Source organism: Chiloscyllium plagiosum, unplaced genomic scaffold (assembly GCF_037043375.1).
Source record: "Chiloscyllium plagiosum isolate Xiang-an unplaced genomic scaffold, Cpla_swu_hap1 HiC_scaffold_16, whole genome shotgun sequence".
NCBI classification, from domain to species: Eukaryota; Metazoa; Chordata; class Chondrichthyes; order Orectolobiformes; family Hemiscylliidae; genus Chiloscyllium; species Chiloscyllium plagiosum.
The window spans coordinates 80,290,849-80,313,322 of record NW_028270154.1 but is presented as its reverse complement, the minus strand read 5'-3'; the positions used below and the strand labels follow the sequence as shown (position 1 = coordinate 80,313,322).

Here is a 22,474-nt window from a genome sequence, read left to right as displayed (position 1 = left end):
TTTGCAGGTATGTCTACAGTGGAGCAATGGAGGCCATTAAAAAAAAGGTGGGGAGAATACAGATCCAACTACAAAGGAACCTTGATTATCCGAATGAGATGAGCTGGCACTATTTCGTTTGGGATAATTGATTATTCGGATAATCGATTTGACCTTAAACGTGGGAAGTCACACTGATCTAACGCTGTGCTCTACCAGAGACTTTGTTTAAATCTATAATTTTGATGAGTCTGCTATTTAAACAAACTAATCTTTGCATTCTGCAAATTGCATGATAAACTAAGAAGAACTAAACCCTTACCATCACAAAAATAAATGAAATCCCACCATTAAGCAAGGTCCTGAACAGCTTCTAAGATTACAAGAGCATTTGTCACTCTCCATGAACTCAGCATTGCAATAGAATGACAGAAGCATCGCCTCGCATATGCATTTACTTTATCAGCCATTTTTTCATGAACAGCCCAGTAAAGTGATGGGAGTGCCCTGTAAAGCACTTACTTTTGCAAAGGCCTGTGTAGCTAACCCTTACCTAAAAAAATCCTGTCACTGGTGCTTGTGTTTCTTTGTTTTTGCCGGCGTTTTCATTTGTTCTTCAGTACAGGTAATCCGAATTCGCTTACCTCTCTGATGTAACATTTTTGCAGGACCTTGAGACCTTCTTCAGATAATCCAAAACTCAGATAATTGATATTTGGATAATCGAGGTTCCTCTGATACCCTTTAGAGGAAATGTAGGAGCAATAAGTTCAGAGAATCCTGGATGTCTAGGACAATTCAGGACTGGATAAAGGAGAAGCTGGGGGCTGTTAGTAAGTTCAAAGGGTGGAATTCAGCTCTGGTCCTAGAGGAATACAGGAAGTACAAGAAGGAACTTAAGAAAACAATTAGAAGAGCAAAAATGGCACATGAGAAAAAGATTTGCAAGCAGGATTAGGAGAATCCTAAGATATTTTATAAATACATTACAAGGAAAAGATTAACCAGGGAAAGACTAGGGCCCATTTGGAACCTAGGGGGCAGCCTGTGTGTAAAGCCACATTTTACTGGAAGGCAGTTAAATGAATATTTCTCTTCAGTCTTCACACTGGAAAAGGAGAATAAAGGTACAGAATTCAGGAAAATGGACTGTGAGGAACATGCAGTTTGACATGGGAAATGGCGAGGTATTAGGGGCTCTGATGGGCTTAAAAATGGACAAGTTCCAGATGAACTGTAGGTTTCTATGGGAAGTAAAGAAGGAAATTGCAGGGGCTCTGACACATATTTTAAATTCATTTCTGGCCATGGGAGAAGTGCCAGAGGACTGGAGGATGAATAATGTGGCTCTACATTTTAAGAGGGGTGGGAGAGATGGACCAGGAAATTACCGACTGGTGAGTCTCATGTCAATGGTAGGAAAGATATTGGAGAAAATTCTGAAGGAGCTAATTAATATCCACTTGGAAAGGCATGGGTTAATGAGAAATAGTCAGCATGGTTTTGTCAGAGGGAGGGCTTATCTAACAAATTTGTTAGAATAGTTTGAAAATGTGATCAAGTACGGGGATGAGGGAACTTCAGTTGGTGTGATTTATTTGAATTTTAGCAAACCTTTTGACAAGGTCCCACACAGGAGTCTGACTGAGAAAGCACATGGAATTGAGGGAAATTTAGTGAGATGGATCAGAAAGTTGCTTAGTAATAGGATGCAAAGGATAATGGTAGAAGGCTATTTAAGTGACTGGAAGCTGGTGTTCAGTGGTGTACCATAAAGATCAGTCCTAGGACTCTTATTGTTTGTTATATACTCAAGTGATATAGATGAAAAAGTTGGGGGAAATTTAAGCAAATTTGCAGATGATACCAAGTTTGGTAGAGTGGCTAATAGTGAAGAAGATGGTTGTAGGTTACAGGAAAATATAAATGGGTTGGTCAGGTGGGCAGACCAGTGGCAGATGGTACTTAATCACGGTGAGATGATGTACTTTGGAAGAAGAAATACGATGAAGGAGCTTTTAATGAATGGCAGCACACTGGGTGGCTTAGGAGGAACAGAAGGATCCTGGGGTAATTATTCACAAATCCCTGAAGTCAGCAGAGCAAAAGAATAGAATAGTTAAGGAGACAAATGAAACACTTGTTTTCATCAGTCGTGGCAGAGAATATATGAGAAAGGGGGTAATGTAGGAGTTTTACAAAGAGTTGGTCAGAACACAGCTGGAGTACTATGTGCAGTTCTAGTCACCTCACTACAGGAAAGATGTGATTGCACTAGAAATGATACACAGAAGGTTCATGGGGATGGAGAAATAATGACAGACTAGGTAAGCCTGGATTGTTTTCTTTCGAGCAGAGAAGACTGAAAGGAGGTATGATTGAGGTGTATAAGATTATGAGGGGCATGGACAAGATGAATAGAGAACAACTGTCCCTCTTGGACAATCACAAGAGGGCATTGTTTTAGAGTAAGAGGAAGGAGATTCAGTGAAGATTTGAGAAAAACCTTTTCACTCAGAGGATGGTGAAATCTGGAATGCACTGCCTGGGAAGGTAGTGGAGGCTGGAAAACTTACAACCTTTAAAAAAACAGTTGGGCCAGTACTTCAAATATCATAACATTCAAGGATATTGGAAATTTGAATTAGCATGCCTTTATGGTTGCTATGTTGGTGCAGACTCGATGGGCTGAAAGGCCTTTTCTGCACTTTATGAGTCTACGAGTCCATGGATCCACTACCACTGATAGTAGAGTCAGAGACATTAGGGAATTTAAGTGACTGCTGGACAAACACATGGACAGCAGTAAATTGAGGGGTGTGTCATTAGATTCATCTTAGATTAAGATAAATGCTCGTCAGAACATCGTGGTCCAAAGAGCCTGTGTTGTGCTGTACTGTTCTATGTTCTTTTTTCTATGAATTCACTAGAATATAAATAGATGAGGTCATGGAGGGATTTGGAAATTTTAAAATCAAGATAATGCTTAATTGGAGGCCAAGGTTGGTCAGAAAATGCAGCAGAGGTGGGTGAACAAGACTTGGTTGAGTTTAGATACAAGCAGCACAAGTTTGGATAACCTCAAGTTTGTAGAAGGTAGAATGTGAGAGACCAGGCAGGATTGTTTTGGAACAGTAAGGTCTGTAGGTAACAAAGCAATGATGAGGGTATCAGCAGCAAGAGATGGGCAATGTTGCAGAGCTGGAAAAAGCAATGAAATGGATTTGTGGTCAGAAGCTCATCTCTGAATCAATAATATCATAAATATTGCCAACAGTGTGGTGCAGCCTCAGACAGTCGCCAGGGAGAGGGATGGATTCTTGGCCAGTGAATGGAGAAATAACTCTCATTCAGTACTGACAAGTGGTGAGTAATATTCATGCCACATAAATACCAGACAATGACCATATCCAATAAGAGTCAAGAGTGTAGTGCTGGAAAAGCATGGCAGATCAGGCAGCATCCGAGGAGCAGGAGAATCGATATTTTGGGTTAAAGCCCTTCATCAATAATCTTCGACTCTAATCTCCAGCATTTGCAGTCCTCACTTTCACCATCTCCAATAAGAGATGATCTAACCATCACTCCTTGACATTCACTGGCATTACCACCATTGAATTCCCCCTCCCAACAACATATTGTGGGTTACCATTGACCAGGAACTCAGTTGAGCTTGTCATTTAATACAGTAGCTACAAGATCAGGTCAGATGCTACGAAACATGCAGTGAGTAACTCACCTCCTGATTCCCCAAATCCTGTCCATCATCTACAAGACACAAGTGAGGAGGGCGATGGAATACTACCCTTTCCCTGGATGGGTGCAGCTCCAATGACACTCAAGAAGCTTGACACCATCCAAGACAAAGCAGCCTCTTGATTGGTACCATGTCCTCAAGCATCCACCACTGATGCTCATGAGCAGCAATATGTATTAACTACAAAATGCACTGCGGAAATTCACCAAAGATCCTTAGACAGCACCATCCAAATTCATGGCCACTCCCATCTAGAAGAACAAGGGCACTAGATATGTGAGAGCACCACCACTTGCAAGTTTCCCCGTACCCCTCACCACCCTGACTTGGAAATATATCCTTGTTCCTTCAAAGATTCTGGAATTTCCACCTGAACAACATTGTGGGTCTACCTGCAGCTATTGACTGCAGCAGTTCAAGAGGGCAGCTCATCACCACCTTTTGAAGGGCAGCTAGGGACGGGCAATAAACACTGGCCAAATCACTGACACCCATGTCCCATGAGTGAATAAAGAAAAAGGGGTCAGGTATATATGCAGCCTGATAATTCAGAAAGTTCTGGGGTTGTGATTGAGAAAGGTAGTGATGAGAAGGGGGTTAGCTGTTGCCAATGAATATGTGGAAACTGAGAATATTATCATCCCTAAGGGCAGCATGTGGTTGAAAAGTAAAACAAGTCCACGGATCGATCCTTGGGGATGCACCTGTTTGCAACAGTTCAGGAAAAGAATGGAAAATCATTGCAGATGACTTAGATGGTAATAGCTAGCACGAGGGGATGTAGCTTTAAATTGAGGTGTGATAGATATAGGACAGGTGCCAGAGCTACGTTGTTTACTCAAAGAGTAGTCAAGGCATGGAATGCCCTGCCTGCAACAGTTGTTGGCTTGCCAACATTTAGGGTTTTTAAATGGTCAATGGATAAACATATGGATGATAATGGAATAGTATAGGTTAGATGGGCTTTAGATTGGTTTCACAGGTGGCGCAACCTGTGACCTGTGAAACCAGGGCCGAAGGGCCTGTACTGCGCTGTAATGCTCTACGTTCTATGACTCCTTATAGGCAACCAGTTGAGTGAAATCTCATTGGCTTGATGACCGTGGAAACAGATTGGAGAAGGATAATGTGGTCAACCACAGCAAAGGCTGAGCACAAGTTGAAAGGAAAATACTGAGATAGATTATTTTTAAAATTGTCATGTAGGAAGCCATGTTTTACTTCGGTAATAGGCTTTTTGGTACGGTGGCAAAATCTGATCAGTGTTGAGGGAAAGATGGACTTAAATTTGGGATAGGAGAACCCATTCAAGAGTTGAAGTGAGAGTGAGCTGAGGTGACAGAGCTTCTGAAGGCTGTTTTTGTTTTTGAGGGAAGGGATGGTGATGGAAATTTTGAATGAAGGGAATTAATACCTGAGTGGGGTAAAATCATGCGAATCAAATTCTGCAAACAGCTATCTGCTTGTACACTTGCTTGAGAAATGCATTACTGGATGTAGGATAAACCCTGTAGAACAGGACAATCAAGTCCGGTCATTGTGTGTATTTAAGATGCCGAGGGTGACAGTAAGGCGCTACTGTGGCAATCAGGTGAATATTCTCCAGGACTTCCTGTTTTTACTTCAGATCTACAGCATTCACAATACTTTGATCAAATTTGGAAAAAATGGTTGTAGTTCACTTAAGTTAGGACGTACCAACAATAATTTACATTAATATACCATCTCTGAGTAATATCTCAAGGTCAAGAGTGTGGTGCTAGAAAGACACAGCAGGTCAGGCAGCATCCGAGGAGCAGGAGAATCAACATTTTGGGCATAAGCCCTTTGTCAGGCTTATGCCTGAAGTGTCAACTCTCCTGCTCCTCGGATGCTGCCTGACTGGCTGTGTCTTTCCAGCACCGCACTCTCGACTCTGATCTCCAGCATCTGCAGTCGTCACTTTTTCCTAGTAATATCTCAAGGTGTTTCATGAGAAAGCAAAATTTGCCATCAAGCCATGTGAGAAGATGTTCAAGCAGATGGTCAAAGAATTGTCAAAGTTTTAGGTTTTAAAGAGGGTCTTAAAAGACCAAAGCAGGGCAGACTACAAAAACAGAAATTGCTGGAAAATCTCAGCAGATCTGGCAACATCTGTGGAGAGAAATCAGATTTAACAGTTTGGGTCGAGCGATCCTTCCTCAGAACTGTTTGAATAAGATAAAGACTAGCCTCCCAGTGGCCAGCATATGATCTGCCTCAGTTGGTAAGTGTGCACACATCAACACCAAAGCAGGGTAACATCAGGCTTGCTTCGATTGCTTGGCCTTTGGTGAACACCTTGCTAATCAGCTCGGACTCAAACTTGAGTTGGGTACCTAAGGAAATCATACTCGTACTGAGAAGTCTGCTGCTTTGTACACTTCTAAGTAAATGGTTATCCTGTTCCAACCTAATTCCCAGTGGAAGTACTCAGTTCGTGGAGGTTAAATTGCCCAAATCTGGTTCATTTTCTTTGTTACCAGGCTGCAAATAGGTGTCCATCTCTCGTTGCATTCTAAGACAGCTTTGTAGCAATAAACTGAACATACCTGATGTAAAATGTGAGCCCTCATATCACTGACCTTTGTTGTCTTTACCCTATTTATTGACTGTGTTTGGTAGAAATTGGGGTTAATGTTCAAATGTCAGTGGTATAGATCCCAGAGATAATATCTATTGGAAAATGTAACTCTCTCGTAAACAGGTCAGAACTTGGATCATGATTTATCTGTTTAATTTGTAGTTCAGCTTTTTCAGCTATAGCATACACCTGGAGAAGGAAAGTAATTTTAGGATGCAGCAGTATTAGTTTAATGTAATTTATTTTTTAACAAAATGTTTGTACTTTTTGAGCTCTGCAATAACCTCAAGCTTTCTGCATATTTATTTTTATAATATTCCAATGGGAATATATTTTCGTCCTCTTTTCTCATTGCTTTTTCTTGATTCCCATGTTACGTTTGCCCATCATATGCCTCCATCAATCAACAAATTTTGGGTGCTCTATAAAATTACATGCTTGTCTATTGGTTGAGATATGTAACCAAGTCTTTCCTTTTAAGGGGTGTGAAAAATCCCTTACATTGTTTTAATAAGGGCGTAGGAGTTCCCACAGTCCCCAGACTAATATTTATTCCTGTTCATCATTGCATTACTGCTTGTGGGATCTTACTGTGCACAAGTTGGCATTTTAAGAATAAATTCATGGGATGTGGGCATCACTGCCTTATGTACCATGAATTGCCATTTCTAATTGCCCATGAGAACGTAATAGCGAGCTTCGTTCTTGAACTGTTGTGGTATATGTGGTGTAGATGCATGCACAATGTTATAAGGAGGGAGTTCTAGATTTTTGACCCAGTCACAGTGATAGAATGGCAATATATTTCGAAGTCAGGATGGTGAGTGGTTTGAAGGGGAATTGCAGGTGATAGTATTTCTATCTATTTTTTGCCCTATCTTTTTAGAATGTAAATGGCAGAATTTGGAAGATGCTGTCCAAGGTGTCTTGATGAGTTATGGCAGTATGTCTTGTAGATTGTACAGAGTGCAGGCTCTGTGCAGTAGTGGGGCAGAAAGGTGGTGGATGGGGTGCCAATCATGAATGCAGCTTTGTCCAGAATGGTGCTTCTTGAGTTGTGTTGGAGTTGCACTAGCCTAGGTAAGTAGAGAGTATTCCATCTCAATCCTGATTTATAGCTTGTTGATGGTTGACAGGATTTATGGAGTCAGGAATAAGTTATTCACTGCAGAACTCCCAGAGTATGACATGCTCTAATGCAATATATTTATGTGGCTGTTACAGTTCATTATCTGGTCAATATGAACCCCTGGAATGTTAATAGTGGAGGATTCAATGATTGTAAGGTCATTGAATGTCAATGGATGATGGTTGGACTCTGTCCGTTGAAGATGGTCGTTACTTGGCAGTCATGTTATTTGAGGAGAAAGTGAGGTCTGCAGATGCTGGAGATCAGAGATGGAAATGTGTTGCTGGAAAAGCGCAGCAGGTCAGGCAGCATCTAGGGAACAGGAGAATCGACGTTTCGGGCATTAGCCCTTCTTCAGGAATGTCATGTTATTTGCCATTTGCCAACCCAAGCTGGTATGTTGTCCAGGTCTTGCTGAATTTTGAAATGGACTGCTTCCGAATCTGAGCAGTTGCAAATGCTGAAAATTTTGCAAGTAACCCTTTGTGCTAAATTCACTTTGCTTTTAGATCTGTGTGGTGCCACTCTTTGCATGCCCTCCTGTACTCTTCATTGAACCAGGGTTGATTTTCTTGCTGGGTGCTAATGAATAGCCTGAGAGTTATGCTGGGCCAAGAGTTGCAGATTATAACTGAATATAATTCTTGTCAGCATAGCTTTGTGCATTGGAAACAATGTCTCACAAACTTGATTGCATTTTTCTAAGAGGTAAAGGCAGACTTTAGCAAAGCCTTCAGCAAAGTTCAGCAGAGCAACCTGTTTAGGAAGGTTAGATCACATGGGATCCAGGAAGAGTTGGTCGATTGTGTACAAAATTGCCTTGATGGTAGGAGACAGAGGATGGTGGTAGAGAATTGTTATTCAAACTGGAGGCCTGCACCCATTGGTGTTCCACAAGGATCAATACTGGGTGCACTGTTGCTCATCAATCATATAAATGATTTGGGTGAGAATATAGGACACATGGCCAGTAAATTTGCAGATCACATCAAAATTGATTGTATAGTGGACAGTGAAGAAGGTTGCCTAAGAGTACAATGGGATCTTGATCAACTAGGCCAGTGGACCAAGGAATGGCAGATGGAGTTTAATGCAGATAAATGCGAGGTGTTGTACTTTGGTAAGACAAACCAGTGCAGGACTTACATAATTAATGGTAAGGCCCTGGAAAGTGTGGTCAAACAGAGAGACCTAGGGATGCAGGCACATAATTCCTTGAAATTGGTGTTACAGATAGACAGGGTGGTGAAGAAGGCATTTGGCACACTTGCCTTCATCGGTCAGAGCACTGAGTACAGGAGTTGGGACATCATGTTCTGGCTGTACAAGACATTGGTAAAGCCACATTTGGAGTAGTGCATAGAATTCTGTTAGCCCTGCTCTAGGAAGGATGTTATTAAAGTGGAAACGGTACAAATAAAAATTACAAGGATGTTACTCAGACTCGAGGGTTTGGGTTTTAAGGGCAGGCTAGGTAGTCTGGGACTCTTTTCCCTGGGAGCTGAGCGGTGACCTTATATAGGTTTATAAAATCAGGAGGGGCATACATGAGGTGAATATTCAAGGTCATTTCCTCAGAGTAGGGGAGCCCAAAAGCAGGGGGCATTGGTTTAGGGTGAGAAGGGAAAGATTTAAAAGGGACATGAGGGGCAACTCTTTCACACTGAAGGTGGTGTGTGTATGTAAAGAGTTTCCAGAGGAAGTGGTAGACTCAAACACAATTACAACATTTAAAAGTCATTTGAGCAGGTACATTAATAAGAAAGGTTTGTAGGGTCCTGGGGCAAATGCAAGCAAATGGGACTAGTTCAATTTGGGAAAACAGGACAAGTTGGGCCGAAGGATTTACTTCTGTGTGGTATGACTCTATGACTTCACGTTTATGATGACCCACAACATCTCGTGGATGCTCAGCCCTCAGTTGTTAGATTTGTTCCATATCCATCCCATTTAAAATTTGGAGGAGCTGGTGTTAGACTGTGGTGGACAAAGTTAAAAATCACTCAACACCAGGTTATTTGGAACCACCAGCTTTCAGAGCGCTGCTTCTTCATCAGGTAGCTGTGGAGCAGGAGCATAAGACACAGAACTGATAGCAAAAGGTTATAGTGTCATGCAGCTGAAATATATTAAACAAACTTAGATTAAGTCTTTCATCTTTTAGAATGGGTTGCCCATTACTAGTTGCCCTTGAGAAGATAATGGTTGTCTTGAAGAGCTGCAGTCTACTTGGTGAAGGTTAGACCAATAGTGCTGTTAGGGAGAAATTTCCAAGTATTTGACCAAGTGACACTGAAGGAACAGTGATCTACTTCTATTTCAGGATGGTGTTTGTTTTGGAGGAGAACTTGCAGGCAGTAGTGTTCCTATGTATCTGCTTCCCTTATCCTTTTGATAGTGATCATAGGTTTGGAAAGTGCTGTTAAAGAAATCTTGGTGCATATCTGTGATGCAGAAATCAGTTGATCAGCATCCTTATTGATGCCAAGCCAACTGATGGATCCATCCTCCAGCCTCTCGTTAGGTCACCTGGGCACAGAACCAATTTGTACCCGGTCGAGCTTATCTTGATATAAAGCTTGTAAAGTAATCACTTGCCTTCCTTTGAAAGTTACATTCCTCCAGAATCTTCATTCATCTCTGACTGACCAGCAAGAACCTGTTTGCCCAAGGACCTGTTGAGTGCGTTTGAGCGACTAATTGATGATGATCTTCTTGAGCTGTTGTAGCTGGATGTCATCAAATGGACATTGCTGAATTTGCTCTGCTGGTTGTGACCAAGATGAAGACGTAATTGTGGAAATTAGCTTTTAACTCAGATTTGATAACATCCACTTGTAAGCCCAAAGGAATTTCTTGAACCATACAAGATTCAGATGTCGACAAAAAGCATCAAAATTTGTTATCTGTGAGTTTGCTTTCTACTGTACCCTTGGATCACTAAATTGTGACCCTTGGACCTTCACAAGCAGACATTGTATGGAGGTGCAGGTGTGAATGGTTTTTGGCAGATCATTTTGAATCTTTTGTGGTTGACAATAACACTTGTCCAACTTGGTATGTGTAGAACCATTGTATTCCAAAGCCAGGAGAGTTCCCCTTTCTGTGTTGGAATAGTTTGCCTCGACTGTTGTAAAGCTTTAAAACAAAATCTCATCCTGTAATAGTCGTACTCTGAGGACTTTCTTGGATGTATTAACTTCAACAAATAATAAGCTTGAAGAGATCATAATATTGAAGGATACAGTTACAGGATGATAAAACTGGATGATAAAGAGATTAATAATGTATTGGTAATCTTACTGCCACATATATAATATACTTTTGTGGATATGATCTCGAAAATGAGAGACTTTACTCACAAAATTCAGAATATGCAGGGATAAAGAAATTTTTTTAAAAAGTGAGTTACCTTTGTAAGTCCTCATTCTTTTGTGTTGCAGGCATCTTCTGTACATTTTCTATTTTCAGAGGATCAGTTCTAATACTGGATTGATCTGAGGAAATTGAGTTGTTTCATGTTAATTTGACATTTCTGCAGTTGGAAATGAACCTATGATTTCTTCTTCTGCCATGAGATGGTGGAAGTTTGTGTAAAACTCACATCAGCTTTCCAGGAAGTGCAATCTCATCATTGAAACAGAGACAGCCTGTTAGATTCTCATTCATAGATTCTTGGAAAAAAAGCAGATGTTTAACCATCTGTTTCTGATGATGTAATTCCTAACACAGCTCATTATGAATGCTTGGCTGAACTCCAAGTTTCAGTAATGTATTAGCTTCGGCAGAAATAGAGTGTTTTTCTTTTACACAGGCTGAAGTGGAATGTTTGTTTTGATTAATTGACATCATTATGTTGTTGAAATAATTTATTCTTTCGTTGATCTGTTTAATGTCTGTATGCTTATTTGGATAAGATTAAAAGGTTGAAGTGGGGCAAAGCTTCTATAGTGACATTATAAATGATCATGTCTGAATGACATTTTTATAAGTTTCAATTGTGGTTGATTTTTTGAAATTAGTTTTCTGAATGGGTGTTTCTTTTCATGATCATTTTAAGATTTGACATTTGTTAATATTTGACCCATTGGAGTGAATTTTTCCAGGCCCTGAATGAAGTGGGCAATGTCAACTGGGAAAAGAGAGAACAAAAACATTAGATTTTTGAAGTTGAGAGAAAAACTTCTGATTTTGAGTATAAGGTTTCAAAAGCCAGTTGAGAATCTCTCAAGTGAGCAGTGGGGAACCTTTCTTTATGCATTAAGGTCTCACGATTACCTGATCATTGACATGCAAGTTGCAACTTTCCCAGGCACTGGAGAAAAACAAAATAATGACAACTTCTGACATGCAGGTAAGAGCTGATAGCTAAGGTCTGCGCATCATTCACATCTTCTCCAGGTATCCATCTTGACCAGCGCTTCACAACACCTCCATGGTTAGTGACTGCCAGCAAACCTCCCATTGACAGAACCTCATGACGGCACATCTCCGACTCACTTGTGGTAAAGTTCCTCACTTCAGTCCTGCCCTTTGGAGCTCACCAACACCTTTCATTGCAATGCTGCTACCAGGTCACTTTGTGTCAGGAGACAGGCACCCATCTCATACGTTAGAACTGAGAACATCTCAATGTTCTTAGATTGCTCTCTTCACATTCACACACTTTGTGTCGACTTGGACACTCACATCATTGCTGCCTCGCCTTCTTCTGCAGTGTCACTTCATTCAGGGCTTAGAGGTTCATAGTACTCCAACTTGCCTTGATTTCAAGCATGAATAAAAGACCAAGAAGCCCGTCATGTTTGCTAGCAGTGAGCAGTCAAGGAAGTTTACATTTTTGTGGACAACACTGTTCTATATCAATGCTCCAGTTGCACCGTGTGCAAGCAGCTTATGCAGTGAGCATACTGAAGGTGTCTTAACCAATGCCTGTGTCTCAAAACCTAATAGGAGTAGCCCTCAGTCAAGTCCAAAGTGGACCATTGTCAGTCATGGTCCCTGGCAGAGTAAGTCAAAGGCCTCGTACGATCTCAGTCCAGAGGCTTGGAGATGACCAGTCAGCTACTTGGGTCATTCACGGTCAGGGGTTCCATACCATTACAGCTTGTGGAGAGGGCCATTGAAGCAGAAGTAATTTCAAGTGAACTGTGATGTTTCAGTTACCTTCTGCAGCTGACAAACTTATTCCAAGCACTGCTATCCTGCACAAGGTCCAGGATCTGCATACTTCACATCTCGGAATATAAAACGTCCACAGCATTGCCTTATATGCAGTACTGCCTTGCTTGGATAATGTGTAGAGTAAAGGTTGGGGGAGAAGTTCTCATTCTTCCGACCACCTCTTGTTGCATGTGCACCAAGGGTGTGTACAGCAGACACTTGAATCAGGTCAACAAACTGCAAGATTAATTTGGAGGAAGCGGCCCATTCTGTTCCTTGTCAAAGGCCTCCATGTGTGATTGTTTGGAGGATGACTAAATGTAACTTGCCTGTGCAGTGACTGCCAACTGATTAGGTTCCTAAGGAGCACTTTGCTTCTGATATTCCCCAAACAAATTCATTAGACCCATCCGCATTGGATCCAGACACAGAACCTGTTGTCATCTCTGCGTCTGCTGTGCCTACGGGCACCGACAGAAATGAATGAACAACACATGTGTCTGAAAACCCAGGACCAATGTCAACCTTCTGTGGATGTGGAACAGCCTCCGAATGCAGAATTTCCAGCCAAAGGTATCATCATAATGGGGTGGAAAGTGCAGGAGATCCATAATCGCTCTTCTTCAATAAAAGGTCCTGCAGATAAGAGAAAAGCAGTGGCACCTGGAACTGAGGATGATCTAACAGCATTTGAGGTACAGGGGTTCTACTCCATACAGAGGTAGGGGGCACCATGTCATGAGTCCCAGCATGTATACAATCCAATGCATTCTTTCATCAAGAGCTATATGATAACTCCTCAAGCTTCCTGGGGGGTTGTTGCAGTACAAGAGTTATAGCTGGGGAAAAGGCAATTATGATGCAATTAGGCGAGATTTAGGATGCTTAGGATGGGGAAGGAAACTGCAGGGGATGGGCACAATTATGATGTGGAGCTTGTTCAAGGAACAGCTACTGCATGTCCTTGATACGTATGTACCAGTCGGGCAGGGAGGAATTGATCAAGTGAGGGAACCATGCTTTACTAAAGAAATTTAATCTCTTGTCAAGAGAAAGAAGAAATCATATTTAAAGATGAGACGTGAAAGCTCAGTTAGGGCACTTCAGCGTTACAAGTTAGCCAAGAAGGATGTAAAGGGAGAGCTAAGAAGAACTAGGAGGGGACAAGAGAAGTCTTTGGCAGGTAGGATCAAGGAAAACTCTAAAGCTTTCTATAGGTATATCAGGAATAAAAGAATGACTAGAGAAAAATTATGGCCAATCAAGGACAGCAGTGGGATGTTATGCGTGGAGTCCGAGGGGATAGGAGAGGTGCTAAATGAATATTTTTCGTCAGTATTCATGCAGGAAAAAGTCGAAGTTGTCGAGGAGAATACTGAGATTCAGGCTATTGGACTAGAAGGGATTGAGGTTCATCAAGAGAAGGTGTTAGCAATTCTGAGAAGTGTAAAAATAGATAAGTCCCCTGGGCTGGCTGGGATTTGTTTTAGGATTCTCTGGGAAGCTAGGGAAGAGATTGCAGAGCCTTTGGTTTTGATCTTTATGTAGTCATTGTCTACAAGAATAGTGCCAGAAGACTGGAGGATAGCTAATGTTGTCCCTTGTTGAAAAAGAGGAGTGGAGACAACCCTGGTAATTGTGGACCGGTGAGCCTGACTTCTGTTGTGGGTAAAGTGTTGGAAAGGATTTTAAGCGATAGGATTTATAATCATCTGGAAAGCAATACTTTGATTTGCGATAGTCAAAATGGTTTTGTGAAGGGTAGGTCGTGCCTCACAAACCTTACTGAGTTCTTTGAGAAGGTGACCAAACTAGTGAATGAGGATAAAGCTGATGCTGTGTACATGGATTTTAGTAAAGCATTTGATAAGGTTACCCACGGTAGGCTATTGCAGAAAATACAGAGGCATGGGATTGAGGGTGATTTTGCGGTTTGGATGGAAAAATTAGCTAGTTGTAAGAAGACAGAGGGTGGTGGTTGATGGGAAATGTTAATCCTGGAGTTCAGTTACTAGTGGGGTACCGTAAGGATCTGTTTTGGGTCCACTGTTGTTTGTCATTTTTATAAGTGACCTGGATGAGGGCAAAGAAGGATGGGTTAATAAATTTGTGAATGACACTAAGGTCAGTGGAGTTGTGGAGAGTTCAGAAGGATGCTGCAGATTCCACAGGGACATAGATAAGCTGCAGAGCTGGGCTGAGAGGTAGCAAATGGAGTTTAATGTGAAAAGTGTGAGGTGATTTACATGGAAGGAGTAACAAGAATACAGAGTACTGGGCTAATGGTAAGATTCTTAGTAGTATAGACGAACAGAGACATCTCCGTGTCCACATGCATCGATCCCTGAAAGTTGCCACCCAGGTTGATATGCTTGTTAAGATAGCGTACGGTATGTTAGTTTTTATTGGTAGAGGGATTGAGTTTGGGAGCTATGAGGTCATATGCAGCTGTACAAAACTCTGGTGCAGCTGCACTTGGAGTGTTGCGTACAGTTCTGGTCACCGCATTATAGGAAGGGTGTGGAAGCATTGGAAAGGGTGCAGAGGCGATTTACCAGGATGTTGCCTGGTGACTTAATAGAGGCATACAAACTGATCAGAGTATTAGATATGGTGGACAGTAGCCATCACCATCCGAGGACCTTTTTCCTCGGATGGTGATGGCTAGGATGAGGGGACATAGCTTTAAATTGAGGGGTGATAGATATTGGATAGATGTCAGAGATAGTTTCTTTACTCTGAGTGCAAGGGCATGGAAAGGCCCGCCTGCAACAGTAGTAGACATACCAACTTTAAGGGCATTTAAATGGTCATTGGATAAATATATGGATGATAATGGAATAGTGTCGGTTAGATGGGCTTCAGATCGATTTCACGGGTCAGTGCAACATCGAGGGCCAAAAGGCCTGTACTGTGCTGTAATGTTCTATGTTTGATATTCTATGCTTTTTCTCTGGAGGTCATAACAAAGGTATGTGATGGACAATGAGAATCTGTGAGAGCTGCAACATTATACTGAATAGGCAATTGAGGATGTTCATCAGAAGAAACATCCCCTTCACCATCTGACAATGCAGATTCATCAGCCACAATGACTCAGGCAGGGCTTTAATAATTGCTTTCAATGGAATTGTGTTGCGTGAAGTCATTTGCTTATCTATCTTACTTTTTGGTTGGAGGTTGGTGAAAACCCGTAAAAAAATATATTTTCTAGGATTTCTGCCACATTCACACAGGGTGTTACAAAAGTGAAATTATAATGTTACACCTTTTTATTCATTCATGAGATGTAGACATCGCTGGCTAGACCAACATTTATTGCCTGTCTTTAATTGCGCTAGAGAACAATTAAGAGTGAAATATTGCTGTTGGTCTGGAGTTACATGTAGTCCAGACCAGGTAAGGACAGCAGCTTGCCATCCCTAAAGGACATTAGTGAGCCAAATGGTTTTTAATGGCAATACTTACATGGCCACCATTAAGACCAGAGTAGAGTCCAGTTTTGTACCCCCTATTGAATTGAAATTTCACCATCTGCCACATTGGGATTTACATCCATATCACTAGAACAAGGGTTTGGCATTCTGGATTCTAGTCCAGTGACAATAACACTACACCACCACCTCTCCAGTGGTGAAATATTCTTTGGAACGAAAGCTAATCTCCTCTTTAAAATAGCCATTAAGAGTCTTACAAAATGGCCGCATGTTTTCTCTTGAAGATTCAAACACAGCCAAAACAGACATTCATGCGAACAATTATTAAGAATTATTCACAAAGGATAATTAAATATTTCAAGATTCCAGGGCTGTCCATTCAACCTCAAAATGTGTGAAGATTAAACACTTGTGCAGCATTGAATAGGGAATGAAAAGGACATTATAAACACTTCCAGCATCATTGACGTTGCATTGTGGAACAATGATTCATCAAACTTCACTGTTGAAGACATTTCTGATTGTGATAGGCAACTATGCGACTAAACCACAGGAAATATATGTCTTCTACCTACACTACAGAAAATATTCATGGTGCTTCTATACACTACCGGCAGTCCCCAGGTTGCAAACAGGTTCAATTCCTGAGTCCATTCCCAAGTCAATTTGTACGCAGGTTGGAACACAATGCAGTACAATAAAATATCTGTTTGTAAGTACAGGAAATATTTTTAAAGATCCAATATTTTTAAGGATCTTTAAAAATACATCCCTGTATGGGATCGCATTCATAAGTATGAGCGTTCATAAGTTGGGTGTTTGTAAATCAGAGACCTTTTCTATACGGTATTTTCTACAGAATTAAGTCTTTACAGTTATTCCCAGTTTACCTTTCCCATTTAATTGAGTTGTAATGTGCAGTGTCTGTCGAAAGCCATTTCTCACAGTCTTCTGAGAATCCCCGAACCAACTTCCCATAGTAACGCCCATTCTTGGCAACCTTTTCTTCCAATCATGCCAGATCAAAACATCAAGTGTCATTAAAATTATTTATGACCCTATCTTTAGGAACAGGGAATGAGCTCTCTTCACCATCATGTTTGTGACTATTTGAGGACAGCCTTAGCTTTTGTTATTCATAGCTACTGTGTTTGCAATCCCTCTCTGGAAGCTTCTCTCTGCCAGATTCTCTGAGTTAGTAATTCTACAAAGGGCATCATCTGGTGCTCTGTCCTTTGTGCAAAGGCTGGCACTGGGTTTCAATAGGATTTGACTGGACTCCCAGATCTTATTGCAACCAAGTCAAAAAGGATTATTGTTAGGCAGAACTAGTAATAGGTCACATGTCCCTGTTTATCTCTCCTTTTTATATTGAATTATAGAGACAGTTTAAAACTTAGCGATTTTGTAAAATATATGATGCACTTTCAAACTGTAAAAGATTACAGTTTGAAAGTTCTTCCTCATTCACTAGAAGTCGCTTTGAGATGTTTGGTGATTATGAAAATTGGTATTTAAATGCTATCCTGCCTGGCTTTGCTCAAAGATAAAGTTATTAGCATTCCTTGTTTTTTGAAGTGATCATTTCGAAAGATTTTGTTTTGTCATATAACCTTGTGAAATCCATTCTTTCATGTAATGTGCGCGTCATTGGCTAGTCTAACATTAATTACCCATCCCTAACTGGACCTTTGAGAAGGCCGTTGAGGATCGTGAGGAGTACCGATGCTGGAGTTGATAAAGTGTGGCACTGGAAAAAGCATAGCAGGTCAGACAGCATCTGAAGAGTTAAAGGAGTCGAGCTTTCAGGCATAATCCTTCACCAGGACTGTCAACTCTCTTGCTCCTCGGATGCTGCCTGACCAGCTGCATTTTTTTCTATTGAGAAGGTTGTGGTGAGTCACCTTCGGGAACTGCTGAAGCCAATGTAGGGTAGATCAATCCTTTAAGGGAAGAAGATCCAGGATTTTGACCCACCAATAGTGAGGAACATCTACAGTGGATGCTTAGTGATATAAGTGAGGATGATGTGAAGTTTGAAGAGGAACTTGCAAGTGGTGGTGGTCCCGAATTTCTATTGCCTTGTTTCTTCCAGGTGATAGAGATCTCGGGTTTGGAAGAATTTGCTGAAGGAGTCTAAGCGAGTCAGTGCAGTTTTATAAGAGGTAGGACAGGCACTGTATGTTGATGGGGAGGAAGTGAATTATTGCGGTAGTGAATGGGGTGCCAATTAAGTGGATTGTCTTGAGCAGAATGTGCTGAGCTTCTTGAGCTTTTTTGGAATTATAAGGCCACAAAACTTTAAGGTGCAGGAGCAGAAATAGACCATTCGCCTCATCAGATTTGCTCTGCCATTCAATAGATCATAGCTGACCTGATATTAGTCCCCATTAAGGTGTTATAAGTGAGGCAAAAGAGTATGGTGTCTTTCTGTAGCCTCATTACTTCATGGAGCACAACACAAGTGGAATTGCTTTATCTGGTTCCTGATTTGGCCAACCATACACTTTCTCCACATTAAACATTAACTAAAAAGATCTATCAAGACATTTACTTGTTAATAAACATCAATGTATTGATTTATTACAGAACAAAACACTCACTGAAGATGCAAAACAGATGAACATACTTAGTTTGTAACATTTTTACCCCTATAAATAACCAAAAACACAAACAAACATATGTATATGTACAATAAATAAAAAAAATCAACTCTGCAGAAATTCACTTTTGGAAACAAAACTACTTTTGTCAATGAGTCTTAAATTCTCAAAACCAAGAATAAGTTTCAAGATGATCAGAGGGTTATCAGTCAGACATTCTGGTATGTGTAGGCAGGTGGCATGAAATTTGAACAGTTTTTCTGGGATCTTGGCAGATGCAGCTTGCTCAGGGTACAAATCATTGTGAAGTCCAGTCAGTCTTAAAAAGGACAACCAGGATTCACAACAATTTTATTCAGAAACAGGAAAGCTGCGCTGGGAATTATTTCCCTGAGGCAGGCTGGGGGTCACCAACTACTCTAAACAATGTCCAAAGCATAAATTACAACCTGACCACTGTATACCCAGCTGGAAGTCATCAGCAAACAAGCAGCTATCACAAGACATATGACTACAAGGGAATGCCTTGTTAAAAATAATTTCTTTTTATTAACATTTTTTTTTAAAAAAACCTCAATCCATAATCCTTCAAACTCAAGTGCACAAAATAATGAAATATAAAGTGATCATACTCTTCACATGCCCAACAGAGGCACGTGAGGGGTAGTTTAACACTCTCCCCAATTTTTTTCTTGTGATTAGTGGACAGAAATGGAAGATATAGGAGTTAGTTACTTACCACTGAATTTCAAACCTCTGAACCGCTCTTATAGCCATGGTAGATATGTGGCTGTTCCATTTACTGAGTAGTTACATCCCAAAATATCCATCACTGTGTTTGTAGTGTCTGTTCACGATTGTTAATTTCATGAATATGTGGCGTTTTTGAGGTTATCTGGGAATACGTCATCAAAGCACTGGTTTTGATATGAAATGGGTTAACTGAAGACTTTGTACTTATTACTGGGTAATTCAACCGAAAGACCAATTTTGACTTTTCACTGGAGCACCACATTTCTTAAAAGACACCCGGGCATTAAGTGTAATTTAATGAGTCAAAGTTTTACTGATCCTTCTGCTGAATCCCAGGTCAATCTTCTGAAGGCTAATGAGTCTCCACATTTTGCATATCTATTCTAGTTTTCATTTTTTGTTGATTACAGTGCAAACAATGATTGGGTTCTTTGTAGTAACATAGGACAACACTAAGCTGCACTAACGTCAGTAACTAGATTCCGTCAAGTAGCGTAATTGTTATCCCCTTGTGTACACAGCTCTGCAAGTGTGGAATGTAAAGAAAGTACTGTTTCGAGATCAGAGGAGACATGATCTGCTTACAATGAATTCTTTTTGAATTACGGAGAGAGAATGTAGCATTAAAGACTCAAAACTATGACAAATATAATTAGCACAATATTATACAAAGTATCAAATTTGTCATTTATTGCAGAAACATTTCTGGGTACTTGTATTTGTTGGCTGGACATTTTGTTTAACATTTTATCCATGATTCCCAGAGGTGGAAAGGTTACTTCAAGTTGCAATAATATTCCTGCTGAGAGGTTAGAGGGGGTCTGTTTGTTATAATGTGCAATAATCTGAGAAAGTAAAATGTTTGCTTACATCTGGCACTTGGTTCTGTATTTATATTTTCTGCACTCATCTTTTTTGATAGCTTTTTAAAAATCATAATTTCCTTGTTTACTGAGAAATTTGGGGATACTTGTTTCGGAAAGTGGGTGTGCGAGTACATTTTTAAAATTCATTCACAGAATGTGGGTGTTGCTGGCTAGGCCAACATTCATTGCCCATCTCTTGTTGCCCAGAGAGCAGTAGAGGGTTAATCACTTTGCTGTGAGTTTTGAATCACACTAGATTGGGTAAGGGTGGCAATTTCCTTCCCTAAGTGGCATCAGTGAACCAGAAGGATTTTTCCTGACAATTGACAATGGTTCCATGACCATCATCAATTTAAGATTTCTAAAAGTTAAATTCAAATTCCACCATTTATTAGAGCAGGATTTGAACCTAGGCACCAGAGCATTGCTGGGGTCTCTAGACTAAGAGCTGAAAATGTGTTGCTGGAAAAGCGCAGCAGGTCAGGCAGCATCCAGGGAACAGGAGAATCGACGTTTCGGGCATAAGCCCTTCTTCAGAAACGTCGATTCTCCTGTTCCCTGGATGCTGCCTGACCTGCTGCGCTTTTCCAGCAACACATTTTCAGCTCTGATCTCCAGCATCTGCAGACCTCACTTTCTCCTCTCTAGATTAAGAGCCTGGCAATAAAGCCACCAGGCTATCATCTACCAGCCTACCAAAGGGAAGGAATTTTCCAGTACAGCCCTTCTGCCTGCTGCCTTATTTTCCAAAAGTGGGGGTCCGTGGTCCACAGTTTTTGTCATTCCAGTACCAGTTGTGGGCAGACGTAGTTCCCAACCCAATGTAGGCATCGAGGGGATTTTATAACGTGAATATCAGGAGGATATTTCCTCTTGAGGGGGTTGGGTGGGGTGATTCAGAATGAGCAGAAGCAGTTTCAGAATGAGACGTCTTCCTTTAAGAAAAAGATGCAGAATTTTTCTCTCTCAGTGTCAGTTTCTTCATCAGGATGCACTGGAGGCTGGGTCATTGGATTTATTCAAGGCTGAGTTATGTAGATCTTTGATAGATGAGGGAGTCAATGATCTAGACAGGAAATTGAGGTTGAGATCCATGATCAGATGATCTTACTGGATGATGCACCAGGCTCAAAGGGACTAAACTGGCCTATTCCTCTTCCTCAGTCATAAACACAAGAAGTTGGAGCTGGAGTAGATGATATAGCATGTCAAGCCTGGCAACATGATTGTAGCTAATCCTATAAAGTGCGATCGAATAAATGCCCAGATCATGCATTTTTTATTCAGATGTTAGTTATGAGCTAAATATTGAACAGAACATTAAAAGAATTAATCCATTCTTCAAACAATATTATAATGCTTGTTCACACTGCAACTTTCTGAATATTAATGAGGTGAGTTGGGCTGTTAATAAGGTGTCTACAAGCAATATTTGCCATCAATAGACAACTTGCCACTGACTAACAAAAATCTAATCATGCTGCTTTTGAAAAGGAAATCAGATAGGCAGCACAGTGATACAGTCATTAGCACTTCTGTCTCACAGCGCTAGGAACCTGGGCTTGACTCTTACCTCGGGTGACTATCTGTATGGAGTTTGCACATTCTCTCTGTGACTGCATGGGTTTCTGCAAAGGGCTCTAGTTTCCTCCCACAGGCTAAAGCTGTGCAGTTTAGAGGGATTCAACTTGCTAAATTGCCCTGTAGTGTCCAGGGATGTGCAAGCAAGGTAGATTAGCCATGGGAAATGCATGGTTACAGGATAAGACGGATGGGTCTGGGTGGGATACTCTTCAGACGGTCGGTGCAGACTTGATGGGCTATATAACCTCTATCTGCATTGTGAGGATTCAATGAGTTGCATCCAATATTGAGATGGGCCTCGCTGGATTGTGACCCAGTTCTGCCATTTGTCTTGCAATCACTGAGCCCCTCATGGAACTTTTACGTCCACCTGTCTACATTTGGGGCATTTGGTTCATTGAATCATCTGAAGGATGGCACCTTTGATAGTCCAGTATGCTCTCACTACTGCACTATATAGATTACCTACTCCAGTCTCCAGCTTTATGCCCACAACCTTCTGACTCAGAGGTCTTCTGAAATAGTTTTATCATGACTTCTGGATTTACAAGTCCAACAATGAGGTAACCTCCTGGATGATTAAACTAATGAAGACCTCACG

The 22,474-nt window shown here is 41.0% G+C and overlaps 1 long non-coding RNA gene across 1 annotated transcript in view; it reads right to left on the bottom strand.

Annotated features, from left to right (window-relative positions):
- The window catches only part of LOC148147583 (uncharacterized), a 53,149-nt gene extending 33,402 nt beyond the window's left edge, over positions 1–19,747 (bottom strand). Inside the window, exon 1 of the long non-coding RNA XR_015759682.1 lies at positions 19,410–19,747. This is a non-coding gene — a long non-coding RNA (uncharacterized LOC148147583). The remainder of the gene's footprint in view (positions 1–19,409) is intronic.
- Positions 19,748–22,474: the final 2,727 nt, after the last annotated feature.